Below are 9800 nucleotides of genomic sequence, written 5' to 3'. Positions count from 1 at the left end.
GAGCCAAGCCCGAGGGTGCCAGTGCGGGGGACGGGCTTGGCCGCCCCTCTCCAGCAGGCAGCACCACCGCAGCCCGGCGTCTGGCGGCTCCCGGGTCTGGCACCAGTCCCGACCGTCATCTCGCCTCCACCCCCGTCCCGTATCTCGTGTTCTCTGTTTTGAAATCTTTGGGAAGGCGTAGATGGATTTAGAGGCAACTCTCCCGTGACAACTCCCGGGATAAAAGGCATCACAGCCCACGAGGAATGTGAAAGCCATCTCACCGAACGGTGAGCCCTTCAAGGATCAGGCTGGGTTTTTATTCAGTTTATTAACCCCGTGCTTAACACCGTGCCACAATAAACATTTGCTGAAATTAAATTCTTGAACTGACCCGGAGAAAGGAGCTTGAGCCTTCCTACTTCCTGCCTCCCACTTTGCACCCGGTGCCCTGGACAACACCAGTTGTTTGGTTATTATTGGGATTCGGTGAGGCCCTCTTAATACCAAATTTCCTCTCTAACCAGAGAAGGCTTCATCATCCTGGTCTCCTTCCTAACCAAATAGTCCATCCTCTAACACCTGCTTCGTTTTTTGCAGGGGAAGGGACTTGAGTTAAGCCTATTCCTTTGGATTTTGTAGCTTCACTGTTGGCTTGACCTCAGCTGAGTAGGGCCCTTTCCAGACTTCCTCCCCTCACGTCCAAAAACAGTTGGCTTCGATTTTTTTTTTTTAAATAACTGGAGCTGGGACATTTTAGAATTTCTCCTTTCACTTGTTCTTGACTATGCCACTAAAGTTAAATAAGGAAATGGAAGCCCAGAAAGAAGGTAATATTTTACTTCTGGCATGATCATGTTTCATTGTGAGGGAGGAGTCCCATAATATAATATACTCAGAAGAAAACTGGAACAAAATTTAAATGTTTATTGTTAAAACCTGGGTTTCCATTAGGAGCTGCTTTAAGTAATCCACCCTTAATTTTTGTGAATCATCTGGATTGTTTTTCTTTGACTCCTAGTAATGAAATATTTTATTTTACTTCAGAGAGGATTGAGTAAAAGAAATGATATTAGGAATCCATTTGTCAAATTTTTACTTTGCATGTTTGTATTCCAGATATTATTTGCTTTTTATTAATACGTTCCTAATTCCAAAAGCAGGATTTCATCATTTAAGTTTTAAAACATACCTTTTTAAAAAAATCAAACTGTACTTGTAGAAGAGAGTGAAAGATAAAATATATGCCTGGGACAGTATATTTGCTTATTTTAGTACAGGCTGGCAAAGTTCACCAATCACAGATTCTTGAAATAGCATAATAGGTGACAGTTCTGAGGGGAATCAGCCCTTTTCCTTTCTGACTGCCTCTTCCACCTTAGGGTGCACACTTGGTGGCTCAGGGGTTCTCGTCTTGGGATTGTGGCAGGCCTGCTTGGACCCAGCTCTCCTCCTATCTCTGCACGACTCCTACCACCATCACTGCTTTCACATTTCCTGGACGTCTGTAGGCAAGCCCAGTTTCCACACATCCACCTCCCTTGTGTGGGACATGGATTGCCCAAAGGGAAATGATGAGAGGGAAGTGAATGAGAGAGGAGCAGAGCCTGGGCAGGCTTGCCTCTCCATCAGTTCCTTTTCCCAGAGAGGGACTGAAGATTCGCCAAGACCCCCTACATTAACCAGATGACAAAACCGACCTATACAAACTGGAGTCACCCACAGAAAATTCCACATCCGCACCTTATATTCTTTAAGTTTATTCTTATTCATATTCTTGTTTTGAGTTGAGGTTTTACTCTGTCACCCAACTATGGCTCACCACAGCCTCAATCTTCAGGGCTCAGGCAATCCTTCCACCTCAGGCTCCCAAGCAGCTGAGACTACAGGCAGGTGCCACCACAGCCAACTAATTTTTTGATTTTTTTATAGAGACGAGGTCTTGCTATGTTGGCTAGACTAGTCTTGAACTCCTGAGCTCAGGCAGACTTCTCATCTTGGCCTCCCAAAGTGCTGGGGTAACAAGTGTGAGCCACTGTGCCTGGCAGGATTTCATCATTTAAGTTTTAAAACATACCTTTTAAAAAAAAATCAAATGGCATCTATATAATTAGACGATGGTGTTGAGGGCCTTAGCGTGGGTTTTGCCTTTAATTTACAGGCAAAGTGTGTCTTAAATAGATCTGTTCTTTATATATTACTCCCCTCCTTTGTCAATATTTTCTCATCTTCTTTTATTTCTTCTTGCTGCTACCAACATGCAGATGTTTAGGATTTCCTGTTTCCAAATCAATCCCTGAAATGCATTTCTTCCTCCCATTCCATGACTTCAAACTTGGGGATGTGGGAGTAGGGAGGTTTGCAGGAAGAAGTCCTTTCCTTCTATCTCGGTTAGGCCACTCCCTAGTCAGAGCTCCCACCCCACCGCACCCCACCCTACCCTCACTCCTCCACACCCAATCATCATCTATCACAGATATCAAAGGGATGGGAGGCAACTCCATCTTGTAGCTATAAGGACCCCACAGCCGAATATCTGCCTTCCCTTCCCTTCAGCAGCAACAAAGGAGCAAGGAAAAAGAACAGAAGGAAGCCAACAACACCTTGAAGACACTCCCCACAACAACACATGGAAGTACCCAAGAGGCCACCATAATTCCCCCTGGTCACCTCTGTCACCTTCAATTCCATCAAGCAAGAGTACACTTGTTGATTTGGGGCCCAAAAATTCAATTCCTCCTTGTCCCCTTCATCTATTCTGGTAGAAGCTAGATCCAGAACCCAAACTGGAAGCCTAGAAAGGGAAGTCTACTTGTCTGGATCACAGTGGGGTGGGTGGCCAGCCTTGGTCGTGGGGGTGGGAAATACATACATCTGCACATCTGTTCTTTCCCATGTTATATGTGAACATTTGGTTTTATGGTGGTTTAAGGGATCGTTTTACTTCACACGTGGGCTGAATAATAGCTCTTGTGCAGTTTGATTTGGAAACATAACCAATATGTATATTATTTTTACAGGGTTCCAAAAAAATCAATATACAAAATAACTTTTGGAAAAGGCTCATTTACAATTTAGATACTGCCTGTATTTGGAAAAGCTAAGAACTTTTAAACAAATGGAATACAAGCAGTGTTTACTTTTACAATTCCACTTGCAAAAAAATTGTTAAAAGAACACTGAGCACTGCTCTTTCACATCAAAGGAAGAAAACCAAATAATATGATGTCCTGTCTTGGGACTATGGGAGATCCACAATTATAAGACATTGTCAGGTCTTTAGAGGAGTGAAAAGACAATTAAATGATAATATAACACTTAATTTAAAATTCAAAAAAAAGAGAAACATCCAGAAAATATACGACGAAATGACAAATGAGTGACACAGTGATTAGGGTCAAATGGCCCCTATTAAGGAGATCTCTGGCAGTAGCTGTAAGGTATATATTTCTGCCTTGTATTAGTCATACTCTGCTCTGCCCGCCCTGAACCATGAAGATGTCTGAGGACCAACGATTGCAATAGCAGTCCTGCTGGGTTGTTACACATGGTGTCCAAGATGAAAAGAAACATTCTACTGACTCGTGTCCATAATGTGTATAAGAGTCATTTGATCTCTAATTTTTCATTGTTTAAGGTTGAATTTTATAAACAAAACAAAATGCTCTTGAAGTTTGAATTTATTTTTTTTAATTCATCAAACCTCGGCATAATTTCTTTTTTTTTTTTGGTTTGAAGGCATTTATTTATTTATTTATTTTTTAAATGTGGGATACAATTCAGGGTCAGATATACAAATGGTCATTACACAGGTACTTTTGTTGATGTGCTCCTCCCCCCTCCCCTGGCAGTTTTCCACTACTGCCAATCCCTTTCTTATAGTATTATGATAATTACTCAAGGTCCACTTATGAGTGAGAACATGTGGTACTCAGTTCTTTGCTTTTAAATCCTGATCTAGCAAAGGGATTGTAGTTAGATTTTTTTCCTCAAATCTGAGAACAGAACTCTATCGAATACTGTAGCTTCTTACTAAATGATTGCCCAGAATTCAAAATTCCATCACAGGTAAAAAATAAAAATTTTATTTCTAACACAAAAACTAATAAAACAAGCGACATCATTAAAAATTAATGAACATAAAATGTCTAGATATTTTAGAGAAAAAATATATACATATAGCCTTTGTTAATATTCCCTTATTTTAAGAGATCAGACACACAGAAAGAGAAAATGACAACCATTATGCATAACCTATTTTAGTGTGCCCATATGTGTTATCATAAATTATAATGAAAAGCATCAAAAAGAATAAGTCAGAATTTATACCTTTGATGTCAGGCATTATCAATTTTTCTTTTTTCTTTCTTTTTTTATTAATATTTTTTATTATGGTTTTGTGGGGTACAGTTAAGGGTTAGGTGTACAATTACGTTTCATTCAGGCACCCTGTTGATAAGAGGTGTTTTCCTATCCCCAGACAGATATTTGCTACTGTTAATCCTATGGCATAATTTCTTATATGGAATTTATTTCCACAGACTCATACTCAGGGTTACCTAAATTATCTGTATTAATAGGTGAGGAATATATGTATCTATACATAATTCCAAGATCAAAGCCTTGGAGGTTTGACCTTGGAGTCAAACTTGTGCTCCATCTGATTCCAGCCCATAATCACTGGGGAACCTTAGACAAGATCCCCCTGTCCTCACTCAGGCCCAGGGCTCCTCATCTGTGACAAGGGAACAGTAACAACACTTGCATGATAGATCTCTGTGACATTTAGGCAAGTTCCCCTAAGCCCCTAAGCCAAGGGTTCCTCATCTGTGAAAAGGGATAGTAAGGGCCAGGCGCGATGTTTCAGCCTGAAATCCCAGCACTTTAGGAGGCCAAGGTGAGAGTATGGCCGGAGGGGGGGGCGGGGTGCAAAAGGATTGCCTAAGCCCAGCAGGTCGAGGCTGCAGTGCCGTGGCCGTGAGTGTGGACAAATGTCCTCTTCACTGATGTAGGTTTTCACAGGACGACTTAGTTTGAAGGGTTAAGCATTCAATGGCAGCTCCCGATACTACTTGGCCACCATACCACAGCTGATGTTTAGAAGTTCCATGTTCAGTAGTTTACATGCTTTGTCTCCAGGACCCCTCACAGAGGTCTATTATTGGGGGGATGAATGAGACTCCAACTCACAAAAAAGAAAAAAAGAAAGAAAAAGGATAGTAATAATACTTGCATGATAGATCTCTGTGACTCTTAGACAAGTTCCCCTATCTCACTGAGCCCAGGACGCCTCATCTGTGAAAAGGGACAGTAATAGTACTTGCATAATAGATGTCTGTGCGGGGTCATGGAGACAAAGCACGTAAACTACTGAACATGGAACTCCTAATCATCAGCTGTGGTATGGCGGCCAAGTAGTATCGGGTGCTGCCGTTGAATGCTTAAACCCTCAAACTAAGTCGCCCTGTGAAAACCGACATCAGTGAAGCAGGGCATTTGTCCAGATTTCCCTCCCATCACGCTCTGCCCCTTACTTCACCCCAATTTGCACTCTAAGATTGATGGCGATCGTGAGCTGCCCTAGCTCTGTTCATTTGAGCTCCTGGCCTCTCTGTGTTGTCTCTCTTTCTCTCAACACGTCTTGTCCCTGAAAGTCAATGAAATACTAAGTATTTTTAAAACACTTTTTCAGTGAGTGGATTGCCTGAGCCCGTGGGTTCGAGACCTGCCTGGGCAACTTGGCGAGACCTCATCTCTACAGTAAATAAAAAATTAGCTGGGCGTGGTAGCGCATGCCTGTCATTCCAGCTACTTGGAAGGCTGAGGCAGAAGGATCGCCGGAGCCCAGCAGGTAGAGGCTGCGGTGGCTGGGAGCGGCCACTGCACTCCAGTCTGGGTGACAGAGTGAGACTCCAACTCAAAAAAAAAAAAAAAAAAAAAACCTTTTCCTGAGGCATTTGCCTACGTATAATGAGCAGTTTTGAAATCCCTCAGCCTTCTAGTTACAAGTGGGCTGTGGTCACATAGGAAAAGAGGAAACGTTGGAAAAAAAGCAGCGCCAAGACTGCTTGCAAGGGACCTGGACATCACAGAATCCTAGTGTTGAAAATCCTGCAACTCCCAGTCAAACGCAGGAACCCTTCAGAACTTCCTGACAAGGGGACTTCCAGCTATTTCTTGAAAACGAATCATGAGTGAAATTCTTACTTGGGACCCAGCACGCTCCTTCCCTAGAAAGTCTGAATTGTTGGGAAAATCTTTCCTTCTACAGGGTGAGATAATCTTGGCTCCACGTGGAAATCTAGTTTATCTGGCTGTGATTCTGCTTTTATCCTCCAATTGATTTGGAGGGGCCTGGGATTGGCGTGGGAGGTAGCAGTTTTAGAATCCAGCCCACCTGGGTTCAAATGCCTGTTAAATTATTTATTAGTCTCTTGGCCTCCAGGAGGTGCTAAAGAAACTAATAAATAATTTAACACTTGTCTCTATCCTTAAGAAAGAGATACTGATTTGGAGAGGGCAGAATCAAGAACAGTAATGAGTTCACATTACTAGGGTCTCTTAGTAGTATTACCATGTGAGATATAAGTAAGTCTATATAAGCATAAATGATCAATTCCCTATTTCCTGTCCCTGGGCTTAGTGTGTTTTCAGTGCATCATCATTGGAATCTTAAGAACCATAAAGCTGAGATTTGGCTATGGGTGGAGGTGAAAGGGAAGGATAGACTCTTTTTAGCTACGTGGCCTAACTACTAAGAAACTACTTTGAGGGTTGGGGCAAAACCCCAGCTAATTGTAAAAGCCTGCATTTGCCTGGGCTTGTCCTCTACATGTAAATATCCGTTGGGGAATTCGCTGGGAGTTGGGAGGCATGAAGATGTAGGATTTAGGGATCCTGGCTTCCCCGGCATCTCTCAATCTCTGCTAACCTCTCTAAATATGATTTGCCTGTCTGTAATATGGAGATAACAATTCTACTTTCTAGAGTTGTAAGGATTAAAAATATTGTGTTAAATTCTGGACAGTGAGCAATTGATAATCATTTAAGTATGTATTATCAGGGTTTTCTGCTTTTCCTAAACTATGAATACCATCATTCCTTCTTCCACATCTTATTTTCATGCCTCATGCTGGAATACCTTCTCTGGTTAAACTTAAGTGTAGCAATATCCTTGTTAAACTGTAGCTCATAGGACTAAAATCAATACCTTAGATATTATTTGGCCAAGTCAGATTTCAATGGATAAATATGTTGCCCTTGTTTCAAATACCACACTATGATTGCATTAACTTCTTCATAGCCACATAACATTTGACTCTTACACAATAATCAAAAAGTTACCTAAATTCTTATTACCCTGACAAAATTGTTCATATCCTGTAAAGCCCTATTCAAACTGTGAAATCTTCCCTAACCAAATTTTGCTCTCATAATACGTGTTAGCCTAGCACGCTGTTCACATAGAATTTCACACTCACAATCACATTAATTCAGAATTATCTTCATTATAAACTCTTTGGTGGAAAAAAAAAGATTATGCACTCCACAGTGATTGGCTCTTAACTGGCAGCCAATAAAACACACGTTGGACAAATGAAGTAAGATGCAAATGGACCTTTTAAATTTTTTTAATATTATGGCAGCAGTATCTATAAAGAGATCACAAATTAACAGCCAGCAAGATGAATATGCCACTTAGATATATTTTATGTGCTACAGACTCCTTTCAAAAATTAAATTTCATGCATTATTTAAAAATCAGTAACTCATACATTAAATCGTGGATTTCTAACTTTCCTTGTATAACTGTTAGAATGCTTTTGGCTGCAAGTAAAATAAATCCCAATTCAAACCAACTTAAAATAAGGACCATGTAGGTCTCATAAAATAAGGAACTGTATACCAAGTTCCCCGGGGTTGATTACTTGAGTGTCTAACTATGCTATTGAGGTCCCAGGCACCCTGTCTCTTTCTGCTCAGCCATCTCATTGTTAGCTTCCTCTTCACACTACCAGCAAATGGCAAACCCCCACATTTAGATATTGCCTCTGCTCAGAGGAAAAAGTGAACTGTTCTCTCTGTGCCTCTTCTTTAGGAGCAAAGAAATCTCTCCTTGAAGCTTCGTAGGAGATTTCTCCTCAAACCTTGTTGGCTAGAATTGGATCACATGTCTGTTTGTGAAACATTTCCTGCCAGGGAAGTTAAACTTCCTTTGATTAATCTAGACTAATTATCTGGGATATAATGGATACTGGGGGAAAGATCAACCTAAGTGTACTGGCCTTAAAAAACCAAAAGATCTGGTAACATTGCAACCCAAATGTCCACATGGCAACAAGTGTCTATAGCTGTCTCCACCCTTAGACCTAGAGAACAGTCTTCAGTTACCACAGGCCTCCCTTGCCTGGCCTTTATAAGCATTTGAGTTTTACCACTTCTCGTTTATACTTCATCATCTTGCAGGAATTTCATGCTAAGTTATGATGTTTCATGGGTATTTCAGCCTATGGATTCTAGAGACTAATGATGAGTGGGTAATTGTATTAGTTATCTTCAGCACATGATAAATTGTTCCACAATTTAGTGTCTTAAAACAATAAACATTTATTATCTCATGTTTTCTAAGGGTCAAGAATCTGGAAGTGGTTAATCTGGGTAGTTCTGGCTCAAGATCATGAAGTTCCAGTGATAATACCAATGGGACTACAGTCATCTGGAGGCCTGATTAGGCTGGAGGATCTGTTTCCTAGATCACTCACTTGGCTGTTGGGCTGGAGGCCTCAGTGTCTTACCACAAGGACGTTTCCATGTTCGCACTTACAGCATGGCATTGACTTCCACTGGTGTGAATGATCCAAGAGAACAACCAAGACAGAAGCCACGAAGACTTTTATAATCTAATCTCAGAAATGATACACCATCACTTCTGCCATATTCTGTTCCTCACAAACTAACCCTGCTACAGAACAGGAGAAAACTACACAATTCTAGGAGGTAGGGATCATTGGGGACCATCTTTAAGACTATCATAGTTATGTTATGCAAAATTGCTCTAAGACAGAGAATTTAAAGATGCTATATTTGTAATGTGCCCATATGTGTTTGCCCAATGCTAAATATCTTGCAAAGTGCATTTGTCAGTTAAGCAAGATTTTTAAATAAAGCACAAGGTCAGTTCCAAGAAAGTGTTTTAATTTCCTTATAGTTGCACATCCTATTCTACTTCATGGTCTGTTATTTGTCTGGTTGCAAGAAAACAAAACATTGTATCCATAAATTTAGGTTTCCAGACTCCTAGTAGAAGACTCCAGAGTGTACCAGCTGTCTGACACAAGCTTAATGTGTCAACCAGCCTGGAGTTATTAACATTTTAACAGAGACAAAAGAATGCATGGAATGGACAAAGGAATTGTGGGATTTCAGGAATCCCCTAAACTGAGTCCCATGGGAGCAGGAATTTGGATAAAGATGATGCCTCCTGAAAAGCTAATATTTAAAAACCCATCTGTATTAGAATATTGCTAAAGACAAAGAAATGTAAAACAAAACAAACATGGTTTAATTTGACAAAAAGATTACCAAACTTTTTCAGTTAAATTATATTTTCTATCTGCAAAACAAACAGCTCTGAGCTTTTTGTAATGTGATAGAGTTTCCTGTCCAAGAAATTAAGCTACACATATTTCTATTGCTTTTCTATACACATTCAACCAAACAAAAACCCCAAAGCATCAACAAGCTGATATTTATTCATAACACAGCTTTAACAACTAGAAACAAAATTTGCTGGTAGAGCTGAGATCTGAAAGAATTTCTTT

Source organism: Carlito syrichta, unplaced genomic scaffold (assembly GCF_000164805.1).
Source record: "Carlito syrichta isolate Samal-C Ts95f unplaced genomic scaffold, Tarsius_syrichta-2.0.1 Scaffold309486, whole genome shotgun sequence".
Taxonomy (NCBI): Eukaryota; Metazoa; Chordata; class Mammalia; order Primates; family Tarsiidae; genus Carlito; species Carlito syrichta.
This window is presented reverse-complemented; position numbering follows the sequence as displayed.